The sequence below is a fragment of the Camellia sinensis genome, chromosome 8, assembly GCF_055761805.1.
Source record: "Camellia sinensis isolate YWXY chromosome 8, ASM5576180v1, whole genome shotgun sequence".
Lineage (NCBI taxonomy): Eukaryota > Viridiplantae > Streptophyta > Magnoliopsida > Ericales > Theaceae > Camellia > Camellia sinensis.
Window position 1 is genome coordinate 15,800,818 of NC_138968.1, and position 10,555 is coordinate 15,811,372.

Consider the following 10,555-nt stretch of genomic DNA (forward strand, 5'->3'; position numbering starts at 1 on the left):
TGCATGTTTGTATGTTTGGTTGTATGCTTAGGTCGCATGTGCATTGTTGTGCATTACCTCGCCTCTTGATCAACCATGATTGAGGTTGGGTCCCTTTGATGTGTTTTGTGCTTGTATTTCATTTGATATCGAAGTTGCATACTTGGCTTTTGGGCCATCATGCATTGAAATGCGTGATTGATGGCCCGAGGGTCGAGGGCCATGCTCCCTTGAGTCCATTACGTGATAGAGAGTGTGTCCATGCATGCATTTGCCTAAAAATTCCATGCCATACACTGCTTGCCCTTTGCTGTTGTCAATTGCAGGTTCTGCAGGAAGTTTTGGCCGGTCGGCTACATACAGTGCCGACCGGCCAGGAATCTGTGGCCGATAGATCAAAAGGCAGCCGGTGATCATCTCCTCTGGCCAGTGACCATTTCCCCTAGCCGGTGGTGCTCCAAAGTGTGCAGAGAACCTATCCCAAGACTTTGGCAGTCCCCAGAGGAGCAGGGCAGTGTTAACGGAGGCAACAGTGCTATGGCAACGAGTTTCTGGGCGAGACGAGTCAAACATGCATCATTCGCGCATCCCGAGGCGGGGCTGTGGCCATTTTAATTCTGCATTTAATTTGTTAATTAAATAGGAATTCTGTAATAATTAATTAAGTAGTTAGTTATTTATTCGGACTGTAATATTTATTCGGTTCCTCCAAGTGAGGGCGTATTTGTAATAAGTGTGGGTGCGTGTGTGTATGTCTTCTAATCCCACGTCTTTCTTCCCTTTTATTTACCCGCTTATGATGGTAGACTAGGGCATATTTAAATTAGCATACCTTATGCTATGCATGCGTGCATCCACATATTTGTCTTCCATGCACCGGGCTCGGTACATCATGCTAACTGCACTGGTATTTCAATTCCAAGTTGAGTACTTGTTAATTGCAGCATTTCACATGCCACGTGTAGATTAGCTGAGCTTGTCTAGATTGCATCCTTGCATGTGTTACATTAGTCATCTTTAACATGAACTAGGATCATGCATATGATTACTAACTAATTTCTGTTTTGGCTTGGAGTACTAGGTGAGCTTTTATGCTTTAGCATACCGCATGCGTGTGAGTGTTGCTATAATTGCATGATTACCATGAGGCTGGCTGCTTATGTGATATAACTGCTTGAATGCCTGTGGATGGAGATTGAATTACCTAAATTGGAATAATGCATTAAAACTGTGAGTTTTAAGCCCACTAGATAGTGGCAAAACCATATTTTCTAAAGCCCACTTGAGGGTGGCAAAACCTGCATTTTAGCCTTCTTGCAAGTAGCAAACCATTTTCAAAACAAACATGCAATGTTTTGTTCCGATTTGGGCAATTTAGTCTATACTTGTTTGCTGTGCGCATAACATAGTACTTCTAGGCTAATAACTGGAATAAGAACATATAACGTTTTCAAAATCGGATATCATGGTTAGTAGAGGCCGATCTTCGGATCGGGCGAGAGGGGGTGCTCATAACTGACCTTCCCCAATCGTACCCAAGTTCCCGAGCCGAGGTAACTTTGGTGATGACGGACACGTGGCCTTTGGCACCGAGTCAGGGTTTCCTAAATTCCCCCATTAAAAAAACATTTAGGTGGCGACTCTGTATCTGGCAAAGCAGTCCATGTTTGGCACTTTTTTCAAAAATCTGTTTTTCTCAAAACGATTTGCCGGATTTGGACTCTTTAGTTCAGATTAAGAACCGTGACAATTTGAGTCCGAACTGTAGTAGACCCGCAAAACGAACGGAACAAGACCTCATCCTCCCGGGGCGTTCGGGGACGTCTACAGAGAGTGTTTATTTATGAGTTTCCTTGATTTATAGAAGGTGATTGATTGATCAACGAACTACATATTGACAAACATTAAGGGGTGGTTTTGTTCTTTCATTCACAAAAGGAGAGAGGTGTTCATTGGTGGATTCCGGAGAACATGGGCCTGAAATTTTGGTGGATTTCGGAGTGGCTCATCGTCGTGGATTTGACATCGGCGTTGTGGATTTAACGTTCGGCAAAGCAATTCCGAGGTGAAGACGGTGGTGGTAAAGGCACATCAGGTTTGATTCAATTCGTGTATGGATTTGTTAGGTAATTGAGAGTTCTCGTGTGTAATTTCTTTTTTGTCTTCTTAGTGTATTTTTTTGTGGTTTTGACTAGCGATTTTTTATCACAATTGGAGGAGTCTAATTATGATTTTTTTCATGTTAAATTATTGTGTTGATTTATTATTAATTGTTTAATTAAAATTACTATTTATTATTTAAAATTAAATCATAATCACAAACCGATATTTCGAAAGTTTTCAGAATTTTCATGTTGTAATGAGATCTCATAGATGGACTTACGGGTACATGGTCAACCTACCTCTTACATCAAAAGTCATGGGTTCCAATCTTATTTACTTTCTATTTTTTAAAATTTGTCTTGTTTTTAGTTTTTTCATTTTTAAATTTGTGTCAATTTTTTTAGGTCCATATAGGGTGTGTTTTATTGGGGGATAAGGGGAGACTATTTACTGTGCGGATTGTAATCTGTGGAAAGCATCCAATCCGGTATTTTTTTTTTTTTTTTTAAATCCGCCGGACATAGAGTCCGGCAGGACTCCTTATCCCCATATGGGGGATTATACTATCTAGAAGGGAGGGGGTGTGTGATAATTTTTTAATGGGATTATTCACTGTTGGGATTAGGTGGTGAAATGATCATTTTGACCCTCAATTTTATTTAACTTTTTATTGATGTTTTATTTATTTAATTTTTTAAAATAATTTTTTATAGATATTTTAGGATTATTTACTAGTAAATCCCATTCCACAACCAATTATACCAATCAGTTCCAACTTTAAACTTTTGATCCAGTAAGTCCTACTAGTAGAGAGATTTGGTCCTTTTCAGCATATTTTTCCATGTACGTCGTCGTGGTGTGGACGGTTATACCCTTCAGTGTTTTTGATTGTGCGTGATTCGTGGGAATACGTTTTCTTTTTTGTTATGTTGGATAGTATTTTGGGTAACCCAAATGTTACTTCAACAGATGACTCTGCCATTGCCGTTAGGGTTTCAGACTGGCTGTGCGGTGGGCTCAAAGGCGGTGGTGTGACGGTGTGACATATGTACTATTTCAGCCGTTGATGGTGTGCTGGTGTCACATACGTAGCAGTTCAGACGTCGGCACCGCTGTCTGTTTGCAGGTCGGCACCTCCATAGCAGTGGATTGGTTTCTTTGCATTGGGGGGTTATGTGACTGTGAGGGGTATGTGGAGCAGGGTTGGTTTTGTGTTCTGTTTTTGGGGTAGGGGCCGTGTTACTGCGGTTTGGTGACAAGTGGATTTCCCTAGTGTGTGGGTGTGTGTATCGATGTGTATTGCATTGTAAATATGATTTTCTCAAATTGCAAGCAATACCAACGCTGCTATCGATGTGTATTGCATTGTAAATGTGATTTCCCTGGTGTGCGGGTGTGTGTATCGATGTGGGTGTGTGAGACACATGTAATGTTGATTTGTTACTATGGCAATACCAATGCTGCTATCAGTTTGCAAGCCCCATTCCAATTTGATGATATGGTGAATAGTGTGTGCAAGTTGGTGTTGTGTGGCACATGCCAATTGACCCACACAACCAATAAAGCAAAAAAACCCTTAGTGCGCTCTTACGTTGTGCGACACCCACCTGGTATGCACGTGCCCATCACCCAAACCCAATAACCATGTAACATATATTTTTATTGATATTTTATTTATTTAATTTTTAAAAAATAAATTTATTTAATTGTGTAAAAAATAAAATAAAATAAATTTTTATTTAATCTAGCTAAAAAAAATTAAAATATTAAAGATATGTTTAATATTGCTATTACTTAGTAAACAATTGAAAAAGGATAAAATAGTCTTTTGCACATTTATCCTATCCAGTACGTCCAACCAAATATTGAATTCACTAAAAATAGTCATTTTCAAACATCTAATTCCAAAAAAAAAAAAACAAACACGAGATACACATCAAATCCAACCAAATAGTCCGGAGAATTCACAGTCCTAGGATTCAAGTCCGATGAATTCTAATCCCCTTAATCAGTCCGTCCAATCAAACACATCCATGATGTAAAAGGACTCAAAGAGTAAAAAAAATTCAAAAAAAAAAAAAACTAAACACTTTTTTTTAGTGGACTTTTTCCGTACTTTCTGTTTTTTTTTTTTTTTAAAGAAAAAAAATTCTTTTCTAGCCTCTCTGGTCAACTAGAACTTAAAAGGGTAAAACATTTTGAAAAAATTATTTAAAAAAAAAAATCACTAAAAAAAAGGCTAAGGCAAATTGAGCATAATTACACCAACACCCATTTTAAGTGTAAATGGACCAACACTAATGCAGATTAAGTAAAATCACGAAGATAAAGGGGGGACTTACATGCAACTCGCAATAGATACACTTATTGTCTAATAGGTCATGTGATAATTAGAAGTATTTTTTTTTATCAAATACTGACAAAAATGTCACTAATTGTTAGTTTTTAGCAATAGTTTAGAAATTTTGTTACATAAAACATCACTAATTGTAAGTTTTAGCGACAGTTTAAAAAGAAATTTCATATATTAACGTCACTAATTGTCAATTCTTAGCAACAGATTCAGAAAATTATCACAAATTTTTTTTAAGCGATGATTCTGATAAAATTAACTTTCATTGATGAATTAAATCTAACTATTACAACCTACTAATTTACCCAAGATGGATAAGGTCAACTATAGTCTTACATTTTAATGTAAAAAAATAAATAAATAAATAATATTATTTTTCTATTCATATGACTTGGGGATTTATAATGAAAATAAGTTAAGTAATATATGAATTAAAACATTAAAAAAGTTCAACGTAATTATACCAAATTTATAAAACTCATTATATATATTTTTTAACTAACGTCCAACGAATTTCCTTGTGCAAATTATATATATTTTTAAAATTTTTAATTTTTCTTTTCCACTGTAGACTTGACTATAAGTGAGATTCTGCATTGTTTTCCATACTTAGACTTGACTTTTCAACCCTCATGTAAATTTGTAGACTAGACTTTTCAGCTCTTACACAAATGAGTAGACTACACATTTTTCTGAAGGGTTAACTTTAACATTTTCAAAATGTTCGAAATCTTAAAGGTTTTTGATAAATTTTTTAGGATTTTAAGTATTACTCTTCGTGAAATGGAGGTTGACCACAAATCAAACTGTGCCGAATGTTCAATTTCTTAGCCACCACTTGGAGAAGTATTTGGGTGGGTCTTGATATAATTCCAAATTCTATATATATTCATATTCTCCCAGATTTTACTTTATTTTTTAATTTTTAATTTTTCTTTTCCAAATTAGACTTGACTATGAACCCTCGTATAAATGTGTAGACTTGTCTTTAACCACACATTTTCCACACATTTTCCAGAAAGGCTAGCTTTAATATTTCGTGGACTGGTGGTTGAGTGCGCATGTGTCAAAGTTCAATTGCTTAGCCACCACTTTGAGAAGTATTTGGGTGGGTATTGATATAATTCAAAATTCTACTATTGGCCATATTCTCTTTTTAGGTGTACATATTTTTTACCATGATATTTTGTAATATTTTTTTTTAAGAAAGTTATAAAATAGTTATATTGAAATAAAAATAAACAAACATACACGGTAAGAAAAATAAAAACAGTAAGACTTTAAAGGGTCAAACAAACAACCTAACAAAAATTACAAAAAACAAAAACGAAACTGCCAAAAAATAGTTATGATACAGGAAAAATCACCGATCTTTTCACAGAAGTGATTTGGAAAGGTAAGATTTGGATCAAACCAGCCATCGTTGTCGACGTCATCCCTAGGGCAGCTAGCCAACTCCACTGTTGTCGTCGTCGTACTTCAATCACTGCCAAAAGTCAGAGTTGAAGAAGAAGAAAACCCACAATGGCATGGGAGGAGGATTTAAAGAAGAGTGAACTATTGTGAGTGTCGAAAATCTGAAATTTTTTATCGAAATCGAAGGAGACATTCTTAAACCCTTCTTCTTAGGAATAAAAAACTTAGGTCTACACATTGAAAGCATTTTGAGAGCTCGCCAAAGACATGACCGAAAGTTCCCGGAAGGATACCGAAAATTTCTTGGCGAGAGCGCCTCTCCAGCACCCCCACTACTACAAATATAGATAAAGATCACACTTTTTTGGTGTGATGTATGTTTTTTAATCACACCTTTTAAGTTTTATTAAAGTGTGGTCTTTAGGAGTGTGATTAAAAATGGTCATTTTTAATCACACTTTTTAAGTGTCATTAAAAAATGCTTTCTTCACATCTTTTAAGTGTGATTAATAATATTTAGATCACACCTTTTAAGTGTGGTTAAAAACATTTAGATCACACATTTTAAGTGTGGTTAAAAACATTTAGATCACACCTTTTAAGTGTGATTAAAAACTTTAATTCACACCTTTTAAGTGTGATTAAAAACTTTAGATCACACCTTTTAAGTGTGGTTAAAAACATTTAGATCACACCTTTTAAGTGTGGTTAAAAATATTTAGATCACACCTTTTAAGTGTGATTAAAAACTTTAGTTCACACCTTTTAAGTGTGATTAAAAACTTTAGATCACACCTTTTAAGTGTGATTAAAAACATTTAGATCACACATTTTAAGTGTGATTAACAACTAATAAAACTTGTGATAAAATTTTTTTTGACATATTTAAAGAATAATCAATATTATTTTTGCACGCGCATTTGAATAATGTAATACACACTATATACTATATTTTGAATCACAACCATATATTGAATGAAATAATATCATATATTTCATAAATGAAAGTTAAATGTTTAAAAGTATATACAAAGAAATTAATAAAAAAAATTAACTGTGATTACATACATTAAAAAATAAAAAATAAAAAACTTGAAAAAAGTAAGTTCTTGAATTCTTTGACCATATTTTGCATCTCTCCAAGAAATTTCTGACCTGAAAAATAAAAAAACAAATTAATTTAAAAACCGCCAGAAGCATATAAATAAACTTACTAATTAATTTATAAACTTACATTTAGATCACACCAAAAATAATGTAATTTATCCAGTTGTTAAACTGCCCTAATCCTTTCCCCACAGCCACCAAAAATGACATAATTATTTTGATTCTCCACACAAATAGTATAAAGCTACAAAAGATATTGATACCCTTGTAGAAGCCAAAATAAATCATCAAGGCATGAATGATTTCAAACTTTCTTAAGCTAGAATAATTTAATAATAAAACAAAAAAGTAATCTAAAACTCAAGATATGCACTTGTAGAAAATGACAATATTATTTGAGAAACAAGACATTTAATAAAAGAATAGATACTAAGCACGACACAACAAAGAGAGTAGGGATAATATGTATACATCCACTCACTTATAGATCAATGTATTGTGCTAGTCTAAAACAATACAGTCTACACCATTCAAGTTTTTTCGGTATCACTTATAGATCCACTCACTTCTCTCAAATTATTTCCCAGCAAAATACACATTAAACTCCCCTTGCTATTTTTTTGCTTCTTCAGAATCTTTGCTAATTGAATCTAGGTGTGAAATGATATACATAAAACTATGACAAACTCTAGTTCTATCAAACCTTATGAACAAAGTTTCCTTATATATGCCTAAAACACAAAATTATGAAACACCAAACATAAGCAAAATTAAAGCAATTATAGCAATTATAGTCCATTTCATTCCATATTACACCAAACATAAGCAAAATTATGAAAATCAGATTCCAAAGTAGCAAAACCAAACAATACCAAACAATGTCATTGAAATCTCAAGTTCATTTTATTTGATACAAGACACCAAAAACACTAGTCGAAATTGTAAATGAAGATCTCTCTTTTATGACCAAACTTGTGAAACAAAAGTGAAAAATAAACAAATAACATAACAGAGCAAAATTAAAGCAATTATAGCAATTATAGTCCATTTCTAAACCTTTTTTTCTCCTATTTTGTCAATCTTTATTTTGGACCTTTTTAATAAAACATTGAATTCCTTTAAACAGATTCAGATTAATAAAATATTAATAAAATATAAAATACAGTCACAGATTCAATTAAACAGATTGAATGTAAACAGATTCAGTTTGAATGTAAACAGACACAGATTCAGTTTGAATGTAAACAGACACAGACTAACAGACACAAATTCATGAAATTAACTAGGCAGTGAGTGTTCAGCTGAAGCACAATCATAAAAGAAAATTTATTTACTTACCAAGTTGCCCAACTCTGAGACTAGTTTCTTTACTGTAGGCTTGAATTGCTAAATGACTAATCTCTGGTCACAAAACCTTGTGTGGAAGAATGAAGATGAGTACAAAATCAGCATTTTCGTGTAATATTTTTTCAAAATTCAAACTATAGGAAATTCAAAACAAAAAAAAATAGAGAAATAAAAAAATATAGCAAATTCAAGCAGAGGGAAATTGAAAATTGAGGAAGGTAGCTGGAGTTTGATATAAGCCTCTAATCTGGGCTGGTAATACTTATTTGAACATTGCGTGACTTTTTCATGACCAATATGGCATGGAGGGCAACAAATCCACTAAGATTTGGCTTGTTCATTGTCTTTCCAAATATATAATGAACTTATTTTTTTTGGGAGCCATCAGTGATCAAGTCTTCTAAAAGTCAGTGGTCAAGTTTCCCTAAATGTTTTAAATATGAAAGCACTCAACAAAATAGTTTTCTAACTATAGTTAATCATGTTGCAGGTTTTTCTTCAAGTTATGGAGTGCTTACTCAATCGTTTTAGTCAGTCAGCATTTATCAATTCTGTTCTGGATACTACTCTTCTCTGTTATTTTCATCACTATTGGCGAGAACTTTCTTAAACATTTAATAACAGACAGATTCATACAGATTATTCCACCTATTATTAAATTCATACCAAAATTATTCCACCTATTTTTTCTGAATTCCATCTAGTTGGTCAATCTAAATTCCAAACAAAACAATTAATAACAGACACAATTAGATGCCAAAACAGATTCAACAACAGACACAATATGAATTCCACACTCGATGATACTTTGTATCATTTACAAAGGAGTGTTATTTATGTGTGTCAAGCCAGAAAATGTTGCTAAGCCGTTTATGAAGTTTGATGAACAGTTTTCATTTACAAAGGAGTGTCATTTATGTGTGTCAAGCTAGAAAAGACCAATGAATGCATGGTAAAAAATGTGAGCAGTTTAAATCTAGTCAGTAATGAAACTTGTTTTAGATTGAATAAATTAATCCTTGCAATGTTTTCTCTATTTGGTTATATTTTGCTCAAAAACTATTCTCCAAAATGGTAGAAGGCACCCGTCAGGGACAACAACCCAATCAAATTAACTTCTACATAGAAAATCTCCGAGGTGTCATGCATCATTTAAAACCCTTAGCTAATAGGTCATCATATAAGTGTTTCACAATGATAAAAATAAGATAGAAAATATATATCACTCACCTGATTAGAGTTCCTGAACTATAGAGTGGATTCTTGACAACCTATTCAACTTACAAATTGTAAATATACTTCAGGGAATCCCTTAGATCACCAGTCTTGGGATGAGTGACGAGAATGATTTGCAAACAAATTTATATGTAGTTGTACAATGAGAACTGTGTGGTTACACAGATACCAAAAATTAGTAATGAGAGCCTGAAGTGAAGTGAATTCTTTCTTTCAGAGTAGTGCTCTTACAGGTAGTCTCATGTAAATCAAAAACTTCTCAATTTTAAGTATAATGCTGTGTAAAAATTCAAAACAAAACCTTTCTCGCAAAAGGGACTAACTTGTCACGTCAAACAAGACATCTTAATGACCTTAATCCTATCATTCCAGTCTAAAGTATGCACAGCATCACGTTGCCATTACATTGAATACATCAATTAATGTCACTGGGAACACAAGTTTTCTTATCAAAGACTTTCATATGACCTCATCACGTGATAGTCACATCCATATTTGGGAGCTCAACATACCAGATGGACTCTCCATAAAACTGAGTTTGTATGTATTGGTACGGAAGCTGTGAAATGAACACCCTTGTCCTGGTAACTGAGGCACCCCAAGATTTCCCTTCTCCGCACTGTCCAAAAGAGTCCCATGTAAATCATACAATCATTGAACACCAACCACAACCAAAATAATTAAAAACAATGTCTGGCACAACATTTGGACCTCAATGAAAAAATTAGCTCCAAATCCAAACAAGTGATGAATCATGAATCTATTACAGTGTGAGACTCCAATACCAAACAAAATATGTCTAATAAACATATGCCAATTTCAACAAAAATTTAATCAATCTCCAAGCTAAGAATAAATATGGAGTTAATAAGGCCAATAGATGATACAGGAAGAAATTTCTGTTACAGGAATCAACATATCACATATGGCATTAGAACCAGTTATACTGTTTTTAATACCATCTTATGGATCCCAAAACAAACAGTATATGCATGTCAAATTATTAGTTTTCTT

General features: G+C 33.7%; 1 long non-coding RNA gene across 1 annotated transcript; it reads right to left on the reverse strand.

The window, feature by feature from the left end:
* Positions 1-6,822: 6,822 nt before the first annotated feature.
* Positions 6,823-8,447, reverse strand: LOC145798424 (uncharacterized). Its single transcript, XR_014339271.1, has 2 exons — positions 8,297-8,447; positions 6,823-7,006 (listed from the first exon to the last, which is right to left on the reverse strand). It is a non-coding gene; the product is annotated as an uncharacterized LOC145798424 (long non-coding RNA).
* Between the last annotated feature and the right edge of the window lie 2,108 nt (positions 8,448-10,555).